This window comes from Gopherus evgoodei, chromosome 1 (genome assembly GCF_007399415.2).
Source record: "Gopherus evgoodei ecotype Sinaloan lineage chromosome 1, rGopEvg1_v1.p, whole genome shotgun sequence".
NCBI classification, from domain to species: domain Eukaryota; kingdom Metazoa; phylum Chordata; order Testudines; family Testudinidae; genus Gopherus; species Gopherus evgoodei.
In genome coordinates, this window is record NC_044322.1 from 341,495,069 (window position 1) to 341,517,082 (window position 22,014).

Here is a 22,014-nt window from a genome sequence, read left to right on the forward strand (position 1 = left end):
CAGCGCTAGCAGCGACGAATCGTATCCAGAAGTATCCAGAAGTGCTTCAAGTGAGGTTGAAGGTGAAGCCAGTTGTTCTACCAAAGAAACTGTGACAAATATTCCAGCTGCTGCCGGGAAAGAAGTATCTGAATCTGAACCACTGACTGATGATCCAGGAGATTGGCTGTCTATAATATTGGACAGGCAAGTGTGTGACATTGTTGCACGTGGCCCACCGCAGCAGAATGAAAGTTACAAATTTCCATTTAACGAGAAAAGACAGAGGTTCACAAGTACTCATTCTATCGAACCATGGCAAATGGCGAGAAAATAAGATGTTCATGGTTAATGTACTCAGTTCAGAAAGATGCCATTTTTTGTGTTTGTTGTAAATTATTTGGCACTGGCGACATACCACTACGTCGTGGAACATCTGCTTGGAAAGCACTGTCAAAAAGACTTCAGCAGCATGAAACAGGCAAAGGTCATCAAGACTGTATGGTGAAATGGTTTGACCTTCGGTCAGGCATAGTAAACCGTACATCTATTGACCAACTTGAATTGCAAGCTTTTCTGAAAGAAAGAGATTTCTGGAGAAATGTTGTCAAACGCATGGTTGATGTCGTTATTTTCTTGTCCGAAAGAAACTTGGCATTTCAAGGAAGTAATGAAAAGCTCGGTGATCCTTCGAATGGCAACTTTTTGGGACTGTTCGAATTGCTTGCAAAGTATGATACTGTCCTCAGCGAACTTTTACAGAGGATTAAGAAGGCAAAGACACATGTTCAGTATCTTAGTCCACAGATCCAAAACGAGCTGATTCAACTTGTTGCCAGTAACATTCAAGAGGCCTACATAGCGCAGCTTAAAAAGCAAAATATTATTCAGTTATTTTGGACTGTACTCCCGACGTGTCACATGAAGAACAGATGTCTGTGGTGTTACGCTTTGTTGAATGCAACGGTGAAGATGGTGTCAATATTCGTGAAGCGTTTGTTGGTTTTCTTAATGTTCATGATACAACTGGCGAGGGCTTATTGGAAGTGTTTCTTGAAAAGGCAAACAACTTAAGAATAGACATTGCTGACATGAGAGGCCAAGCTTATGATAACGGCGCAAATATGAGAGGAAAGAATAAAGGAGTTCAAGCCCGCATGCTAGAAATAAATGACCGTGCCTTGTATGTACCATGTGGAGCTCACACTTGGAATCTTGTGATCTCAGACGCGGCAAAGTCATCGAAATATGCCGTTGACTTTTTTGGTCTGATTAACAGAATATACATTATCTTTTCTTCTTCACCTTCACGTTGGGATATACTTCAAGAACATATGCCAATATCTGTTAAAGGGTTATCGGACACTAGTTGGGAGTCGAGAATTGATGCTGTGAAGCCATTGCGTTATCACCTTGAAGAATTGTGCAATGCTTTGTCATCTTTCCGAGAATATGCGCTTGAAAAGAAAGATGGCAATACAGCAACAGAAGCCGGTGCGCTTTTAGACCATGTTACTACGTGGCCTTTTGTTCTGACTGTGTACACGTGGTACAATATACTATTTCATGTCAATAAAACCAGCAAATTAATTCAGTCACCAGATGTGTCAATTGACGTACTGCAGACAGAAGTCGGTGCTACAATGAATTTTTTGGAAGACTATCGAAATACAGGATATAACTCTGTGGTCACAAATGCACGTGAAATAGCAGAGCATATAGGTATTGAGCAGGTGTTTCCAGAAACCAGGGTGCGACGTAAGAAGAGAATGTTTGATTATGAATGTGCTGATGATTCGAGTTGTCTTTCTGCCGCAGAAAAATTCAAATCGCAGTTCTTTCTTGTTCTCACTGATCAGGCCATATCTTCTGTTTCGTCGCGATTTGACCAACTCATGGAGTGGTATAAATTGTTTGGATTTCTGTACAACGCTAACAGCCTGAAGCAGTGTCACAGAGAAAATGAACTGGAGAATCACAGCAAAAATTTTGAAAGAAAAATGGGAGACATTGATGCCAACGAACTCATAATGGAATTGAATCGTTTATTTATGTCATCGAGAAGAGAGAGGAATTGTCACGGCAAACAATTTTTAACGTACATATACAAGAACAGCCTTCAGGAGATATATCCGAATCTTTGCATTTGGATCAGAATTCTTCTGACCACACCAGTTACTGTCGCTGGTGCTGAGAGGAGCTTCAGCAGAATGAAACTGATCAAGAATATCCTGCGCTCAAACATGACAGATGACAGGCTTTCTGCGCTTGCAGTTATCTCAATCGAAAACAAGATTGCCAGATCTCTGGACTATGACGCATTGATTAACCACTTTGTGGAGAACAAGGCTCGAAAGAAGCGCTTTGCGTAAATACGGAATACATGTACACTGTAGGCCTATGTATACATAATATGAACCCTGTATATTGTATAAAATAAATACCGCATTCCAGTTTCTGCATTGTAAGGGGGCCCGGACATATGTTCAGAGGGGGCCACGTTCTTTGTTGCTATGGCCCTGGTCCATAGGTTAGCTCTTCAAGGGCACATGATCGGTGTAACACGTAACACAGAGACAGGTTTTGCACCGGATTCTAAAAAAACATTCCCATCTACCTAATAGCACAAGACAGTACAGATATGTCGAAAACAACAAGCATCCTGAATGAAATGCCCCTCATACTAATTCATCTTTCTCTGGGGGGTTCTTGGGGGATTGAGTTAAAGTTGGCAGGGTTCCTCCTACTTCTTCAAGCTCCTGCAGCATTTTCTCTCTTTTTGAGCTGGTGAAAATGGCCTAAGGCTCTGAATAGAGCACTTCCTGCCTTTTTATAACATTCCACAGCGCTGTCAGGTGACTTCTGGATTGGCCTCCCCAGGTGATCACACAACTCCATTGGGTGACTGCATTGCCAGGTAACCTCTCCTTTGACAGACCAGTTCTCCTAGGTGGAATCCAGCCTATTGTCTAGGATCTTTGTTTTTGAATATAGGGCCTTCCTGATTTAATAGCTCTCCCTTATCATCCCTGGATCACTACTCCTTGGAGGCTGTAGTGAGCCGGTGTGGCTCCCTGCCACTCCAGAGAGGGTTGAGCCCATCTGGAGGCTGGAGTGGATGGAGCTAGGGAGCTCTGAGCCCGTCCCTCAGAGGGTCAGGCGGCTACCCAGAAGTATAAAGGCTAGCCCTCAGAGCTCAGTAGGGGCCCAGCCGCCGGAGAGACCAGACGTCTCTAGCTGAGCCCACAACTAGGAAGGCTCCGTGGCCCAAGGCGGTCGCCCAGACTGTCCGAGCCTGCCCTGCACCTGCTATCTGGAGGAGTTGCTGGACCTGCCCTGTGCCCCCTATCCAGAGGAGTTGCCGATCAACCCCTGCCCTGAAGAACCCATGGTCCTGGATCCCCCAGAGGCCAACACCAAGACCCAGGTGGGGCCTGAAGAGGAGTGTAGAAATAGCCCAGGGGCAGCCGACCCCAGTCTGGCTGCAGCACTGCAAGAGCCTATGTTGGTGTGTTGCAGCCAGGATCCCCACTGACTAAGCAGCAGGTCTTCTGCTGCTGCTAGGGTCCCGGGCTGGGATGCAGTGGAGTGGGAGGGCCTGCGTCCCCCCTGCCACCCAACTCATGGGTGGCAGACTCCTCCTCTCCTTGGCCTGAGGAGGCTGGGGCCTATCGTTATTGCTCAGCCTTGCCTGAGGGCCTGAGCTCCTGACTCAGCGTTTGTTGCCCCCTCTGACCTAGGGCCCGGGCTAGTTACTGTTTGTACTGCTACTGCTCAGCCCTGACTGAGGGCCAGAGCCCTGACTCAGCATTGTTGTCCCTCCCTGACCCAGGGCCGGGCTTACCGTGTTTCTTCCTGTTACAGCAAAGGCTGCCGAGGGAGATCCCACGGCCAGACTAATTCCCCAAGATCACCTGTGCGTCATGAGCCGGTATGGCTCCCCATCGCCCCAGAGAAGGTTGAGCCCTGGCGAGCCCTTGTACAGAGGCCAAAAGAATAATCCACACATTACAGGGCTGTACATTCAATATAGAGTTTGCAAATACAAAATACAAACAGAGAATTCATAATTTCTCACAGAATTCATGAATAGTACAAACAAATTCCCCAAACCATCACTCACCCCACTGAAACACTTTTAAATTTAATCTCTGAATATCATAGACTAGCCAGATTTGGGGAGGGAAGAGTTTTCAACTGGTTCAAACTCAAGGACCTGGTGCAATGTTTGTGAGGTGGCTCTAAGGAAACTATACAAGCCAGCTCAATATACATATAAAAGCATGAGTCAAGGAAATAGTGAAAGCCTTATTCCCAGATAGATAATATTTGACACTCAGCTCTGCATCTATCTAGGCTGTGAATAAAAATGTAGCATTCAATATCAGGAGCATGTGTTACTGTACGTGATTAGGCTCTAGTCCTGCAACTTCTTGCAAGTGAGTGGACTGTTGTAATCATGCACAGTCCCAGTGACTCCCGTGGCCCTCCTTGTGAGCACAGCAGTCCCCACTGACATCTGTTGCACCCCACATAGACACAACAGTACACACATGCACAAAAGATTGCAGGTTTGGGACATCTGATATTGGTCCAAACACTGTAGGGTCTTAACATTCAGTCCCATTGACTTCAGGCAGTGCAGAACTTGGCCCATTGTATACGTTTTCCAACTTCTAAACAGCACTGCTTTTAAAGATGTGCATTGCCAGAAAAATTTATCTGGAGGAATTTAAGTAATCTTATATCAGAGGGGTAGCCGTGTTAGTCTGGATCTGTAAAAGCAGCAAAGAGTCCTGTGGCACCCTATAGACTAACAGACGTATAGGAGCATGAGCTTTCGTGGGTGAATATCCACTTTGTCGGATGCATGTAGTGGAAATTTCCAGGGGCAGGTATATATATGCAAGCAAGAAGCAGGCTAGAGATAACGCAGTTAGTTCAAGCAGGGAGGATGAGGCCCTCTTCTAGCAGTTGAGGTGTGAAAACCAAGGGAGGAGAAACTGGTTTTGTAGTTGGCAAGCCATTCACAGTCTCTGTTTAATCCTGAGCTGATGGTGTCAAATTTGCAGACGAACTGAAGCTCAGCAGTTTCTCTTTGAAGTCTGGTCCTGAAGTTTTTTTGCTGCAGGATGGCTACCTTTAAATCTGCTATTGTGTGTCCAGGGAGATCGAAATGTTCTCCTACAGGTTTTTGTATATTGCCATTCCTAATATCTGATTTGGGTCCATTTATCCTTTTCCGTAGAGACTGTCCAGTTTGGCCGATGTACATAGCAGAGTGGCATTGCTGGCATATGATGGCATATATTACATTGGTGGACATGCAGGTGAATGAACCGGTGATGGTGTGGCTGATCTGGTTAGGTCCTGTGATGGTGTCACTGGTGTAGATATGTTGGCAGAGTTGGCATTGAGGTTTGTTGCATGGATTTGTTCCTGAGTTAGAGTTACTATGGTGCGGGGTGCAGTTACCGGTGAGAATATGCTTCAGGTTGGCAGGTTGTCTGTGGGCAAGGACTGGCCTGCCACCCAAGGCCTGTGAAAGTGAGGGATCATTGCCCAGGATGGATTGTAGTTCCCTGATGATGCATTGCAGGGGTTTTAGCTGGGGACTATATGTGATGGCCAGTGGAGTTCAGTTGGTTTCTTTCTTGGGTTTGTCTTGCAGTAGGAGGCTTCTGGGTACGCGTCTGGCTCTGCTGATCTGTTTCTTTATTTCCCTGTGCATGTTTTGTAGTTTTGAGAATGCTTGGTGAAGATTTTGTAGGTGTTGGTCTTTGTCTGAGGGGTTGGAGCAGATGCGGTTGTACCTCAGTGCTTGGCTGTAGACAATGGATTGTGTGGTGTGCCCGGGATGGAAGCTGGAGGCATGAAGGTAGACATAGCAGTCAGTAGGTTTTCGGTATGGGTGGTGTTAATGTGACCATCATTTATTTGCACCATGGTGCGTAGGAAGTGGACCTCCCGTGTAGATTGGTCCAGGCTGAGGTTGATGGTGGGGTGGAAGCTGTTGAAATCGTGGTGGAATTTTTCCAGAATCTCCTTCCCATGGGTCCAGATGATGAAGATGTCATCAATGTAGCGTAGGTAGAGAAGGGGCATGAGTGGACAAGAGTTGAGGAAGCGTTGTTCCAGGTCAGCCATAAAAATGTTGGCATATTGTGGGGCCATGCGGGTGCCCATAGTGGTGCCACTGATCTGGAGATATATATTGTCATCAAATTTGAAATAGTTGTGTGTGAGGATAAAGGCACAGAGCTCAGCAACCGTTGTGCTGTGGCATCATCAGGGATGCTGTTCCTGACAGCTTGTATTCCATCTGTTTGTGGGATGTTTGTGTAGAGAGCCTCTACATCCATGGTGGCTAGGATGGTGTTTTCTGGAAGGTCACCAATGCATTGTAGTTTTCTCAGGAAATCAGTAGTGTCACGGAGATAGCTAGGAGTGCTGGTGGCATAGGGTCTGAGTAGAGAGTCCACATATCCGGACAGTCCTTCAGTGAGAGTGCCAATGCCTGAGATGATGGGGCATCCAAGATTTCCGGGTTTGTGGATCTTGGGTAGTAGATAGAATAACCCTGGTCGGGGCTCTAAGGGTAGGTTGATTTGTTCCGGTGCTAGTGTAGGGAGTGTCCTGAGTAGATGGTGCAGTTTCTTAGTGTATTCCTCAGTGGGATCTGAGGGAAGTGGCCTGTAGAATTTGGTATTGGAGAGTTGTCCGTTGGCCTTCCTTTGGTAGTCAGACCTGTTCATGATGACAATAGCACCTCCTTTATCAGCCTTTTTGATTATAATGTCAGGGCGGTTTCTGAGGCTCTGGATGGCATTGCGTTCTGCACGACTTAGGTTATGAGGCAAAAGATGTTGTTTTTCCACAATTTCTGCCTGTGCACGTCGGCGGAAGCATTCTATGTATAGGTCCAGACTGTCATTTTGACCCTCAGGAGGAATCCATGTGGAGTTCTTCTTGTGCTGTTGGTGGGAGGGTAACTGTGTATCAGTGGGCTGTTTAGTGTTATCCTGAAAGTATTCTTTGAGTAGGAGACGGCGAAAGTAGGCTTCCAGATCGCTGCAGAACTGTATCATGTTTGTGGGGGTGGCAGAGCAGAAAGAGAGTCCCCGAGATAGGACAAACTCTTCTGCTGAGCTGAGTGTGTAGTTGGATAGATTGACGATATTGCTGGGTGAGTTAGGGGTACCACTGTTGTGGCCCCATGCAGCAGGTAGGAGTTTAGACAGCTTACAGTCCTTTTTTCCTTTGTAGAGAGGTGAAGTGAGTAATGTAGATCTTCTGTCTTATTCTGGTGAAGTCCGTTTGTATGGAAGTTGGGTTATTTATGAGAGTCTCCAGGTTGGAGAGCTCTTTTTTGATGTTCTCCTGTTTGCTGTATAGGATGTTGATCAGGTGGTTCCTCAGTTTTTTGACAGAGTATGGCATAATCTCTCACTGTGGTTTGTGTAGTATGTAGATAGCAGTGGATTCTTTACCTTTAGTCCATTTGGTATGATGTCCATCTGTTTGCATTTGGAAAGGAAGATATCATCTGTCTGTATTTGTGCAAGTTTCTTCAAGATTAAGTAACCCTGATACCTCAACAATCGTGCACTGGTAGGGAGATGGACTAGATGACTTGAAATATTTTTTCATCTCTTATTTCTCTATGATTTTTTTTAACTCATAAGCCTTTTTTTCCCCTATACTGAAATGGGAAATAAGTTTAGCTACATGGATAGGTGAGAAAAGTGGTAAAACTGAATTTATACTAACTAAATACATTTCTACTGAATGAAAATGTGAGGCTGATAAGAATACTGACTGAAAGGAGAAAATGCATTGCGATAGCATTATTATCTCTGCCTTATAATATTCCTGTAGAGATTTTGCAGTCAAAGATTAACATTCTTAAAATCTATGATGTGGAAATATTAGAATAAGAAATGCAGACAAGTATACTCACCCCCATGGAAGCCAGCTAAACTGAACACTGAACCTTGAGGCAAGTTCAGCTCCTACGGACCTGGCATAAACCCAGGTGCCAAGGCCTACTGTGTAAAGCACACTAGCAGAGGGGATAGCAACTGTGGAAGCTGGCTACAGAATGCAAGTGGTGTGTGCTCTGAAGAAGTTGTGGCCAGAGATCTGTATATCCCCTTAGCAACTTACACGATGGAGGCCAGGGCAGGAAACAAAGCTGCACTCCACTGGTAGGTAAGAAACTCCGAACTGCAGTAGCATGGCCTGACCTCTCTCAAAGCAAGATTTCTGTGGCATGCAGGAGAATTAGTGGGAACTAATTAGGTGCAATTTATACTTCGCTGTGCCAACTGCAGTGAATTTGGCCCATTATTTGTAAAGCAAAAAGGAGCAATCCAGAATAATGCATTGATGAAGCTCCTGTATGATATGGAAAAGCTAACTGACTTCGGGGCAAGGGCTTTTCCTTTAAGGCTAAAAATATTAACAATCTTTCATCAAAGAATCATTATCCCACAGTCAGATCTTGACAGGAGTACAGTGTTTCCTACATTTTAGAAATCTTATCAAAGCAAAATGTTGGGTCTAATCTATTTTCACTGTCCAAATGGAGTGAAAGGCAATGTTAAAAAGACTCTGCAAATGGTGAGAAGTAAGAAAGATTTTAAAAAATTTCAGATGCAGTGATCTAAAATATTATTAGTAATAAAATTAACTAAACTTGTTGGATTTAATTATTTTAATCCCAATTGTGTCCTTTTCCTAACTTTGATAGTTTAAATGCTGGCATTTTCTTGTGAAAATTTAATGAATTGCTGATTTAAATTATGATATCAACACATTAAATGATATTTTATAATAATGATGTTGTAGCTTCAGATTCAAATGGCTGAATTAGATAGTGTGGTAGGAACAACTATCGAGAATATCACTTACTTGTAGGGTGCTGTAACCTTTCATATTCCTGTCACTTTCTTTAACTTCAACCCATAGAGACAAAGCTGGCTCTAACTGGACTCAGTGGTAGTTTTGCTGCTGATTTCTATGTGAGAAAGATCAGCTCCCTGGCATTTGATGATATGGGAGGATAAGCTGAATGAACTGTATAGTATGTCTCTTTTGGCCACCTATAAAGTACAACTTTTGTTATGTATTCTGTATATCCAGTGGCCTTTTTTCATAATTACAAAGATTATAAAGGAAGGTATTCCATCAAATTTCAAATGTGAAAAATATAAGAAATAATGTCTTCAGTACCTAAATTCAAAAATGTTTTTTTAAAAATATATTTGTAAATTGTTTTAACTAATACAATGACATACATAGTGCATTAGTATTTTATGTAAATAAATAAAAATTCACTGCTTTTATTCATGCAAAAGCACAACCATAACCTGTAACCTTTGTCAATGCAGCACAAAAGCAAGAAGACCAGAAGTCACTGGTAACCAAGGAAACCAAACAGTGGTGTAGCTAGAGTTTCATTTAGGCTGAGATCAGGGGAGATATATACTGATGTTCTTCATGAAACAGTTTGTCACACAGCTTTTTGAAAATACTTTTAAAATGTATTTTTATTCATTTCTAGTAACAAGTCAATTCTTTGTACAGGCCATGTATTTAATAAATGAGGTACCTTGGGCATATCAAATACAGAATTTCTAAACAGATCAGACTTGCTTGCAGTGAAAATCCTGCTCCTCAGAGTGTATAATAGATAAATTCTCAGTTTAACAATTGCGCAGGGATGGTGATGTTCCGTCACAGAACCATTTGCTAACAGAAGAAAACGCAGTAAAGAGGAGAGTAACCCAGAGATGGATCCCAACAAAAAAACCTTTTTTGTCGTAACTGTCCACCAGCAGTTATTATTTTATTTGGGCATTTCTGAATTACAACTGTATCCCAATTTATGAATATGGATATCAGTTCTATAGCCGTGTCCTACATCAGCCCTGCATATGAACTGCCGGCCAGAACCTACATCCCCTGTGAGTCTGTGAGCACAAGGATTTCAGCATTGTGCAGTGGCCTCTACCAAATCAATGCCCAGAGCTGGGGGCACTCTTGCAGGTATGGATAGCTATGTGGATAAAAATTATTGATTCACTACTTTTCTACACAACATTAAACAATCTTCCAGTTTCATTATGTGTGCATCTATATGCATTTTTAATCTACTATAAGCAAGTTAAAGGATACCAAAGGTTTTCTTAAACCACATTTTGCTTACACTGTCTTAGTACCCTTACCTTTTGTAACAGTTATCTTACAACTCTGTTGACTTCAACTGGATTATGTCATGTGCTCAAAGTTAAATATAAGCTTATGTGCTTTGCTGGATTGGGGTTTATAAGAGATGAGCAAATAATTTGCAATGAATAATTTATCGGAAGAATTTCAACTATTTTTATGTGAAGTATTTCATCAATTTTTCTTCTCTCACAATATCCACATGATTTTCTCAGATGTATTCATCTATATTTTGACTTTTTTTTTTAAAGCCCTGGATTGATTACAATTGGTCCTTTTTGACTATTCTCTACTCAAAATTTCCTATCTGAGCTTTGCCAGCTAACTGTGATTGGTCAGATAAATCATATAGGATTATGTTTATCCTTGACTGGATGAGTGTGAAAACACTTCTGGCACAGACAGTCAGATGCACATTTTAAATATACTTCTGCAAACACTCACACATTCCACTTTGAGAAGATAATAAAGAGGAAGAATTGTCAGTGATTAAGGCACTGGTCTGAAACTTGGATACCTGAATACAATTCCTGGCCTTTCCACAAACTTATTGTGTGACAATGGGCAAAGTCACGCTGGTGCCAATCCAGCAAAGTACTTCAGTGGTCATGCTGACAGGCTTAAAATTAAGCGTGCACTGGAGTACTTTGCTGGGCGCCTTAATATCTCTGTGCTTCAGCTGGCGATATCTAAAATGGGAATAATGATGCTTCCTTTTTTCCACATATTGCCCATCTGGTCTTAATCTTAAACTCTTCAAGGCAGGGACAGTCTCTTACCATATGTTTGTATAAAGCCCAACACACTGGGAATCCAGTCACAGTTGGGGTCTCTGAGCACTACTGTAATGCAAATAATTAATAATAAATTCTCTTTCTGTGTGCTTCATGCCAATCAAACTCCATCAGTTAAATGTTTGTGGAAAGGAAACAAGATGGATGCAAACAAGGCTGAAGTGAATTAGTTGTATTTAAGCAAATGCTAGTGGACTTTTCTTTTTGGTAATGTTTGACTAGCTTCTGTTAACTAGGAAAACTGAAGCTTCCTTAGTGGAAAGAAAAATATCTGTGATGGTTTGGGGGATCTGAATTTCAGTTTCCTTTTAGGAACTATGTACATTTATAACTTATGGCTGTCTTTTGCTGTAGTCTTGTATCACATGTCTTATGTTAAATAGACAGGAAATGGTGCCTGGGGGTTTGCCTTTGAATGAAATGTTAAAAGCCATCAACAACTGAATGAACCCTATCGTAGCAGAACAAAGCGTGACTTTGCCCATTGTCACACAATAAGTTTGTGGAAAGGCCAGGAATTGTATCCAGGTATCCAAGTCTCAGACCAGTGCCTTAACCACAGACAATTCTTCCTCTTTATTATCTTCTCAAAGTGGAATGTGTGAGTATTTGCAGAAGTATGTATTTAAAATGTGTCATCTGAGTGTTTGTGCCAGAAATGTTTTCACACTCATCCAGTCAAGGATAAACATAATCCTATATGATTTACCTTTTAACTAGGTAAAGCTAGTTATTTCAAGTTTGGTTGTCAGGTGGGTGATAACCAAGCAACAGACCACCTGATGGGTGCTCTTGATCACCTGATCAGGAATTTGAGGCTGACCTGGCAGGTTACATGGTAGAGGGGCTAGAAGTTGTAGAGGACCAGGTCTGTTCAGACCAGCTGTCTCTCACCCCAATGAGAATAGGAAGAGAAGACTGCAATGGAGAAGTGAAGTCCAGAAACCCTGCAAGGACACAAACTGAATCCCAAAGAACACTCAGGAGTGATGAGGAAACTGAGATAAAGAATCATGTGCAGGTGTTTCTTATTTTGCATGGATCTATATATCTGTTGTGCAAAGAGTAAAGAGCGATTGGTTTAGAAATCCATCTGCAAAGTCTGCAGTTTATTGGCTTCAACTATCATGTGTCTCCAAAGGATTAAACTGTAAACCAGAGTACCTGTTAGAGTGAGGAGTCTTGGGGTGGGTGGGAGTTCAGCACTGATCTTAAAGCCTAGGGTAGCTAGACCATAGAGTGGCACTTCTGAGAAGGCGTCTATGTCCAGGGGCAGTGTAAAGGCTATTGCGCCTGAAGTGTACTCAGACCAAGGGCATCTTAAAGCACGTGGACCCAGTAGCCTGGTGGGTGTCCGGCAGGGGGAGTTCAGCCAGAGTTTTGACAACTTCCTTTCCAGTCCAACTGAAGCTTAGCAAAAGTATAACAGGGCAAACCTCAGTCCCAAAGCATGAAGCTGCTGTTTAGGAATAAGAAATGGTCATCTGATAGACAGCATGTAGAGAGATAATCTGGATAAACCCCAATTGGCTTTCCCTGAAAGTAATAAGGTACCAAGGGATCTGCCTGAATTCATGATCTTGTTCCTAATGTTATGTTTCACAAGCAATAAAGGGAGTCCTGGGAGAGGTAGAAAGTTTTTTTTCTCCAAGGTGGAGGTCTATGGACAGTTAACTGGAGGATATTCTCTGCTAGCAACTCCTCAGGAAATAATTTCTTAAGGTAATTAGAGGAAAAAGGCCTCTGGAGACCCATATTCAGTATTCTTTGGTAGTCCAGCCACTCTAAGACTGTAAATTCCCACCTTGCTCTCCAAGTCAGTCATTTGCCTAGCAAGAAATGTTTCAAGCAGTAGCCAAGCCTTCTACCCCTGAATAGGCATTTTCTAAATCAGTCAACTGGAGCGAGACCTAAAGCCCACTGAATTCTATGGGAGTCTTTCCATTGACTTCCTGGGCCTGATCCCCAGTCCATTGAAGAACAATGCTTATTATGGACTCCTGAAACTAGTCTAGTACGTATTAATCTCCCACAACCAACAATTAACAATCTTAATAGTTCCCATGAAGGACCAACAACTCCTTGGGAAGAGTCTCTATCTATGCTCACTGACCAGGGCTGAGACAAATCTTTGGTCTTATTTCTGGGCATACTGGCGGTCATGGATGCAATGTACTTCGCATTGTTCTCATCCAATAAATAAAGAGGTAATTTAGATGTCCAATTTCTAGAGTTAATTTTAGGTTTGAAATATCTCACCTATTTTGGTAGCCAAAAAAGTGCGTTGAATGGCAGTATGGTATGTACAGAAATGATAAGAATAATTGGTGCTGGAGGAAACAGTATCTCAGCACTTTTCAGCACCAACGCTATAGGATGGTGAGAAAAGCACAGTGACTCACTCTCAGATACGTGTGAAACACCTGTGTGCCAGATAGTGCAGATTTACTTGCTAACAGAACAGCTAGCGCTCTGGAGAATCAGACTGTTCTTCCTGTCACATGCAATTTAGAGGGGGCAGATGTATAATTTGGAGGTTTTCCAGATTCCTATTTTTTTTTTAAAAGTGAGATGTTCAACAGTCAGTGCTAAAAAGGTTTCATTTGTCTGCAACTATGTCTCCAGCAGCACTGAGTATGTACTTTGAGCACAGCCCAAGTAGACAGTGACTATTTTTGCTAGTGATTGCTACAGCCAGCTTCCTAATCCCCAACACAGTCTAGTTATTTCAGTGGATGTCTACCCCATCCCTTGTGGCAAACTGACTCACCAGCTGGTGCCCTGCCTTGTGGGTAGGAGTGACATTGCAGGTTTTTTATCTGTAGTCCTACTGACCAGGTCTGTTGATGGTCTCTTTTTGCCTTGTGACTCAGCCCTCACCCCTTTTAGGGTAAGCCAAGGTTTTCACCCACTAGTCCCAGGACCTGCCACCAGCTTGACAGCTCTGGCCAAAGCCTTAGAGTCCACCTGGCCCCTTGTTTTGGAGGTCTTCTTGCTAATGCCCCCAGTGAGGCTGCAGGAGAACTCAGTCCCTCCCTGTGCCCTGGGTTCCAGGCCAGGGAACCTTGTAGCAAATGGTTAAGGTCTGTCTGGTCAGACTTCTTGTTTCTTCCCCTGTGCTATTTCCTACGTCAGCCCACCTTCTCCCCAGGGGGCTCATATTCTCAGCAGAAGGGGGCATGGCATGGGGTTTGCCCTGGAGTCAAGTCCCCAGTTTCATTTCTCAAGGCAACAAAGGAAAGGAAACTAAATTAACAGCAATAAAGAGCAGTACCAACTTCTCTGTCCTACCGGGATCCTCCAGCCATTTCTACTACTGCTTTGTAAGCCAAAGGTAGCTTGGCTGTGCTCCTTTCTGGGAGCTCAGAGTCAGAAGCCTGCCACCTCCCCAGGCAGGGACCTTCTGAAGTGAGCTGCTCCTACTTTAAGGCGCCTCCTCAATATTGGCATGTCTTGCAGTTGCAGTGGGGTGGGGACAGAGGCAGGGTCTGCCTGAGCCCAAAGCTGCACTTTTACCCCCCTCTTGCTTGGTGTAGGGTTTGTACACCCCATCACGTCCCTCAGAACTCATGAGTTTCCAACTTTCTCCACACAGGAGAACATCATGCGTGTTCTGGTGGAAAATGCAAAGTAGTGAAACCTGTGCAACAAAATACAAATGTTCAGCCCATTATCACTGTATTGGAATTATGAGCCCAGTGCTGCAAAGTTTATCCAGATGAATAGATTCAGTGCCTTGAACAGGACTACAACTGTGACTAAGTGTTGCAAGACTGGGTCCTGTGTACTGAACACGATTCTATTTTTGGTGTATGTGACTAGAGTCCTGGAGTGCACAGAGGTAGCTAAGTGAGAAACACTTTGAGGGATGAGCATCTACTGGGCCTTGAGAAGAGCAGATAAAGGTGGGGGAATGAATGGGCTTAGTGATAAAAGTCACATAACAAGCCCCACATCCACATATTTGAATATTTATTTTGATTTATTCAAGTTTTGATAGCCCCCAAAGAGCACTTCTAAGTGCTTAATTTGCTTTGCTCCATTGATTTTAATTACTCTTGCCCTAAGCTCGCAAGCCTGATGAACATGGAAAACTTGTTTAAAAAAGGGGTGGGGGGCTGTTAGTTCACCATGCAGAATTTCTTAAACTCCTGGAGTTCTGCTCATACCACAAACCCATGTCATGGGGATACAACAATCCCCTGGTATGTATATGCACCGGACAGACAGAAGACATGGGAAGCAGGAGATAGTACTGCACAGGGAGGAATGTTTATTCTCCCGTATATCCAAGACTCTACAATCTCCCAAAGAGCTTGTTAAATGGGGGAAGTCTCAGGATATATATTTTCTGACAAGGATTCAAGATCATGTGACAAATACATTTACACAGTAAATGATGGAGAAGGTATACAGAGGCAATGAAGCTTTTAGACTGCGCTGTAGGGGGTGTTGCAGAACTACTGTATTTCCCCCACTAGGAAGAACTAGTTCAAATCTAGGCAGGGGTGGCTGAGCCTTTAATCCTCAAGGTAGCTAAGTGGAGTTTGAGGCAGTTTAATGTGTAGATTTTTCAGATAAGACCTAACAAGCTGAACTCCCTGTCAGTTCTCTGTGGATATTAAAGAGCTCATGCTGCATCTGTAAGAACAAAGGTTTGCCCTGGTGTTTTGTACAAAATTTCTCCTTCTCCTCAACATGGCACATCATTCCGTACACCAGCTGATCATTGCCTTCCAGCCCAATGGTTGCTGCAGTTCAGTGATGCTGTCTCTATCTAATTTAAGTATTGCTAAGAGGCTTATCACCAAGGTATTGAAGAATGATAACATTTCTAAAGTGCTTCAGGATGAAAGGTGAGTTATAATAGATAAATATTACCATATTCTCTACTTAACTGGGAGACACTGAATCAGGACAGCCTCTTTAATGGGGCCTCCTCAAGATCTATTAAGCCTGATGATAATGAATGGCAATAACTGCTGCTTAACTTGGCATAAATTCCACTTAATAAAGATGAATTTAGCTACTGCCAAGTTGTTAAGAGGTGTTTAATCAGGTGTTAAATCGGTGTAAAATTTTAAGCTCCGGTTCTTTTAATACAGAGTTGATAAATATAAAGGTTAAGAAACATATTTCTCTGGTTGCTTCCATTAAGGAGAATTCCTGAGATTACAGAAAGTGAGTCACTGCTCCACTCCAGCTGGGATGCAGCTGTGTGTGCAAAACAGCAGAATGTAGGATCTACACAGAGATCCAGATGCCTTGGATGAGATACATTGGATATGTACTTTTCTATTTCCATAGAAATAGTATCAAAACAGGAGACCAGTGTGCCATCTTCATCAAGGAAGTTTCAAGATACTGATCAGCCTTAACTAATCAGTGATTAAGCCCTTGCTTAAGAATCTATCATTTGACATTAATGACCCTTCAATTACCTCCATCTCATTCTGACCCTTCCCTTTCTGGTTACTGAAAAGGTCATATATTTTAGGTCATAGTTAATTAAATCTTGTATATAAGTAACCATGGATTTCTAACATCTGTAAGTATGAAATGGGTTAGCCTTATAAATAATCTACAAGAAAGGATTGATTTGCATTAGCAAGCAAAAATGCTGAGACTGCTTAGTTGCAAGAGTCTAAAAAGGAATACACACACATCCATTAAAGTAGCTCATTAAGAGCATTCAGCATCAGAGTATCACACATCCTTCTAATCAATCCATTTTAATTGGCAGGAGGTTAAAAAAAAGTCTGTGTGTTTTACTGCAACCCATTTTAGCCATTATAGATTAAGGATGGCACTGTGCAAAGAAATTGTAGACTGCTTACATATTCAATAGTAAAGAACCTCACAAAACAACAATATTCATATCATCCAATGGCTGCACTTTTAGGGAGCCCGATCAAGAGTCAAAGATGAAATGACTGCCTAATAACTTTGATCTCTGCTCTCTGTGCTCTGCATAGGGACAAATTGTGTTGGCAGGGCTGTGCAAAGGGGTAAAAAGCTATACAAATTCCTCCCAGCCCCAGTTTGTGGCTGACTTTCTTCCATCCATAAAAAAGGAAGTGGTGCCCTGGCCATGTAAGCAAGGGGGAAAGAGGCATACTAAGTAACAGACACCTCTACTGGAATACAGTAACTCCTCACTTAAAGTTGTCCTGGTTAACATTGTTTCTTTGTTACATTGCTAATCAATTAGAGAACATGCTCATTTAAAGTTGTGCAGTGCTCCCTTATAACGTTGTTTGGCAGCCACCTGCTTTGTCCACTGCTTGTAGGAAGAGCAGCTTGTTGCAGCTAGTTGGTGGGGGCTTGGAACCAGGGTGGGCTGGCAGCCCCCCTATCAGCGCCCTGCTCCCCTAAGTTCCCTATGCAGCAGCTGCCCAGCAGGCTTTCAATTGTCAGCAGCCGTCCCTCCCGCCACTGCCATGTGCTGCTCCTGCCCTCTGCCTTGGAGCTGTTCCTGCGAGCCTCCTGCTTGCTGTTCACGGGAGCGGGGAAGAAAGGGGCTAATGTCAGGGTGTCCTCCTCCCCCCTACTTATCCGTTCTCCATATAGAGCAGGGTGGGGACAGGACAGGGATCAGGATGGAGGGAGCTTGCTGGCCGCAGCTGCTGTCTGAACTTCCTGATCTTTTAAAAGGCATTGTCCTTAGAGTAGGATCAGCGTACTTAAAGGAGCAATGCACATCTCTCTCTCACACACACAGGGTGTGTGTCTCTGTCTCTGTCTGCCATGCTGTCTCCCCTCTCCATTCATGCTGCCTTGTAGAGTGTGAGGCTACTTTCACAACAATGTGTTAACCGTTGAGGGCTCAGCCTAGTTCATCATTTAGCAGTAAGGCATTCCCTGGGAAATATCCCACCTTCTTCCATGCTCTGACTTCAACACCTCAACCAAGCTTCACAATCATCATTGCTTTGTACAGTATTAAATTGTTTAACTTATACTGTGTGTTTCTATAATATATAGTTTTTTGTCTGGTGAAAAAAATTTCCCTGGAACCTAACCCCCCCATTTACATTAATTCTGACTGGGAAATTGGATTCCCTTAACATTGTTTTGCTTAAAGTTGCATTTTTCAGGAACACAACTATAATGTTAAGTGAGGAGTTACTGTATTGGGAAAACTACAGTAAAAGTAGTAGAAATACAACTATGATTGGAGCAGCCTTATTCCTGCTGTGTGCTCTGTGATCTTGCATCAGAAGAGCCTGAGTGAACCATGGGCCAGACACTGCCATCAGCATAACCACTAGACTGGCCACTCTGGGAATAGGGGAAGAGAAGGAGCATGCAAGAGGAAGAGTCTGTCCACAAAATTGGTTGGAGAACTGCAGGATGAGGCATCAAGTAACTGCCGCCACTACTTTTGCTGCCCACATACCTGCCTGCACGTACCTGAGGGCTGCTGGATTGGGAGACAATGTGCCATCCCCATCTTTAATTCAGCTGTGGAATTTTGTACTACCATGTCCTCCTCCACACAATTTTGTCCAGGATGGTAATACATGGGCACGAACATCAAAGTGGGATTATTATAATATTTATATTATAGTTAAGGACATTAATGAATGTGTTTATATAAATGCTGTCCAGCATATTTTCCTATAACCATGTTTTTGATGGAATAATGCTAATTTAGCTTTTTCCTCCAGAAATTACAATAATAATCCTCAGAAAATAGGAAAAGTAACAACTTTCCTATGAGCCTCGGGTAATAAAACAGTGTGTGCTAAGGAACCCCTGCTATAATTGATATTATTTGTGATACACCAGGGATGCACTGGGCACAGCACAGTGAAAGCCCTAAATAAGGCAAAGCTCTGCTATCTCAGAATCTTTCTTCAGCCCCCTTTCACCACAAGGTCAGCTATGCTCTGAGAGGAAACTGACTGACAAACTCAGGTTCAAACTCAATGGAGTAAGGAGGCAAGGAGTTCTCTGTGGTGTTCCATACTTCTTATGAAGTTCACACTAGTACTCAGGCTAGGCCAGAGTCTTGTCAATTTTAGAATGTTGCACGATTCATTGATTTAGGTGGATGTTTCCTAAATAGCTGTCTAGTCAAATGTCTCCCTGACAATGCTCTATTGAGAGTAGTCAAGTATCAGGATTTGATCACTGTAAAAAAGGGGCTTGAATTGGGCGAGAGAAGAAAGGTTCTTCCTTTTAAAAGGATAAACTGATAAATATTATTTTGAAGGTCATACAGATACTGTCTGATGGGAGTGAATAAAATATTTTACTATTATAAGGACAAAACCTCTCTATTTTCACCTTTTTCATTTATTGTAGTCTTCAGTGCTCAGAATGTGATACAATACATTTTTCTTTTCATGAAGAATATCAAAAAACCAGAACATGTAAACTTGGAATCCTCCTTTCTCAGAGGTTCCCTCTCAAGGCAGTCCCTTGTGTTTTGATAGCTGCTGTTCTAATGCCTCCTGCCCGCCTACATTATCAATGACATTTAAAAGCTGCCCTGCCTCTATGGTATATGATGTAGATGAATATTAGGTGAAGTGAGGGAAAGCCAGGCTTGCAAAATTGACAGACAAGAAAAAAAGGCAAAAGTTGCAAACTGTCAAATCTTACAGCTGGGAAGGTTTCCTCTCCTGCCCTTCGTCAGATGACAGGGACAGAATGCAAATGTTTTTTGCTGCAGGGATTCTTTAACTTTTTATAATGTGGAACACTTATTAAGATAGGGGGCACCTGATGGACAACTCCCTTCTTAACCATCCGAACAAGATAGTGGATGAAAAGAGAACAAGCTGACACAATTTAGGTGGACTTTAAAAATGACTTAGACAAAATTCTGCACAAGAGGCTAAATACATTTAATAGCAGCAAAGAGTCCTGTGGCACTTTATAGACTAACAGATGTATTGCAGCATGAGCTTTCGTGGGATGCATCCAACGAAGTGGGTATTCACCCACGAAAGCTCATGCTCCAATACGTCTGTTAGTCAATAAGGTGCCACAGGACTCTTTGCTGCTTTTACAGATCCAGACTAACATGGCTATCTCTCTGATACATTTAATAGTCACTGTGTGAGAAGTAAAATAAATGGTCAATTTTCAACAGGGCAAAAGATTATCACATAGAGCCCATACGACTAGTGGGGTTGAACATATTTATTCATGATTTGGAAAAGAACGAACAGTGAGATGGCAAAAACTGTACATGACACAATCATTTAGGATATTGAAGACTTGAGAAGACTGTGAGGAATTTCAAAGGGCCCTAACAAAGTTAAACAGATGGGCAGCATGATGACAGATGATATTCAGCATTGACAAATGCAAGGTAATGTACATAAGAAGGAATCATTTGAACAATTACTTCACATTACTAGGTTCTAAATTGCTTGTAACCACAAAGGGAAAACAGCTGGATGTCACTGTGGACTCTTAACAAAAACTTCTAGTCAGTTCAAAGCAGTGGTCAAAAAAGTAGCCAAAATGGTAGGCTGTATAAGGAATGTGATAGAAAATACTGAAATGATAATATCCTTATATAAATGAATAGTTCATCCTCATCTGGAACAGTGTGTTCAGTTCTCGTCAAGCTATCCCAAAAAAAGATATTGCACCAACAGAAGGGATTCAGAATGGGTAATGAAAATGTTAAGAGGTATCGAAAAATCCATATCAGGAGAGATTGAAAAGACTGGATTGTTTAGAGAGTAAATTCATAACATGATATATGTACAGAGAGATAACTAATGGATTGAACAGCGCACTTAAATCAGGTGCTCCTATTTACCCCCATCTATAATACAAGAACAAGGAAACATGTCATTAATTAGAACAGTAGCATATTTAAAACTGATACAAGGAAATACTTTAAAAAATGTACAAGTAATCTCTGGAACTCATTGCTACTAGATATTGGAGCCAAGAGCATAATAGGATTAATAAAAGGATTAGCCATTTACACAGAGAAGAATATTTACAGGTACATTATACAGGACAAACATTTTCAGAAGAGGTGTGGATCTTTATGTCATAAACTGGCAGGGCTAGGAATAATCTCTTTTTCTGGGGAGGTTATTACTTAATTGTCCACTACAGAGTTGTTTTGCACCTTCCCTTGATGCAGCTGGTAATAGTCATTGTCAGGGACAGAATACTGGACTAGATGGACCACTAGTTTGATCTGATATGGTGTTTCCTACCCTCTCAATAATGATTCAACACCATTAATGGAGTAACTATAGCATCTGAATAAAGGGAAAAAGTAATATAAGACAGTATACAGGAAACAAATTAAATGAAAATAAAGGAAATAAAAAAGGGTCCAACTCCTTAGTTACATTTCCTCTATTTTGTATCTTTGCTGTTTATTTTTCCTCCCTAATTGAAAAGCTTTATGTTTATTAACATTGAATCGTTCCTCCTTGCCTGTAGTCCCCACTCTAATGCATCCAGACCATTTTGCAATTTTTTTCTGTCCTCCTGTACACTAGCTTTCAAATTTGATGCCCTTGGCAAATCACAATTAAATTTACAACAATGAAGCACACAAAGCAGCTGCAGACTGCAGAATCCAGTAATGTATCTGGAAAGCCTCAAAGGCTAATAAGATTGGGCTACAACTAGCAAGAAACATCACTGCTTGAAGGTGCACAGATGTTGAAGACTGACAGAGGTTTTATCATTTTGACAGATACAGCTTTGTGGACTACCTGAAAATGCCGTTTGGACCACCAGTGAGAACCACTCGGTTACAGTAAAAATAGATATGCTTTCATAACTCGGTACTGTAATCTTTTAGTCTAAAATAAATTTGATTGAAAATCGTCCTTTAAATACATTAGAGAAATGGTTACCTGAAATGGAGAAGACTAGACTTATTAAAACATACTTTATATCAATAATACAATTGTAATATTAAAGGGAATCAATTTTGGGTATGCTAAAGTAAAGTATACATCTGTTTCTGTTTTCCAGGTACACGAGTCATATGATGCAGAATGAATTCTAAAAAGCT

The 22,014-nt window shown here is 42.1% G+C and overlaps 1 protein-coding gene across 1 annotated transcript in view; it reads right to left on the bottom strand.

Annotated features, from left to right (window-relative positions):
- The window catches only part of LHFPL3 (LHFPL tetraspan subfamily member 3), a 438,995-nt gene that overhangs the window by 173,941 nt on the left and 243,040 nt on the right, over positions 1 to 22,014 (bottom strand).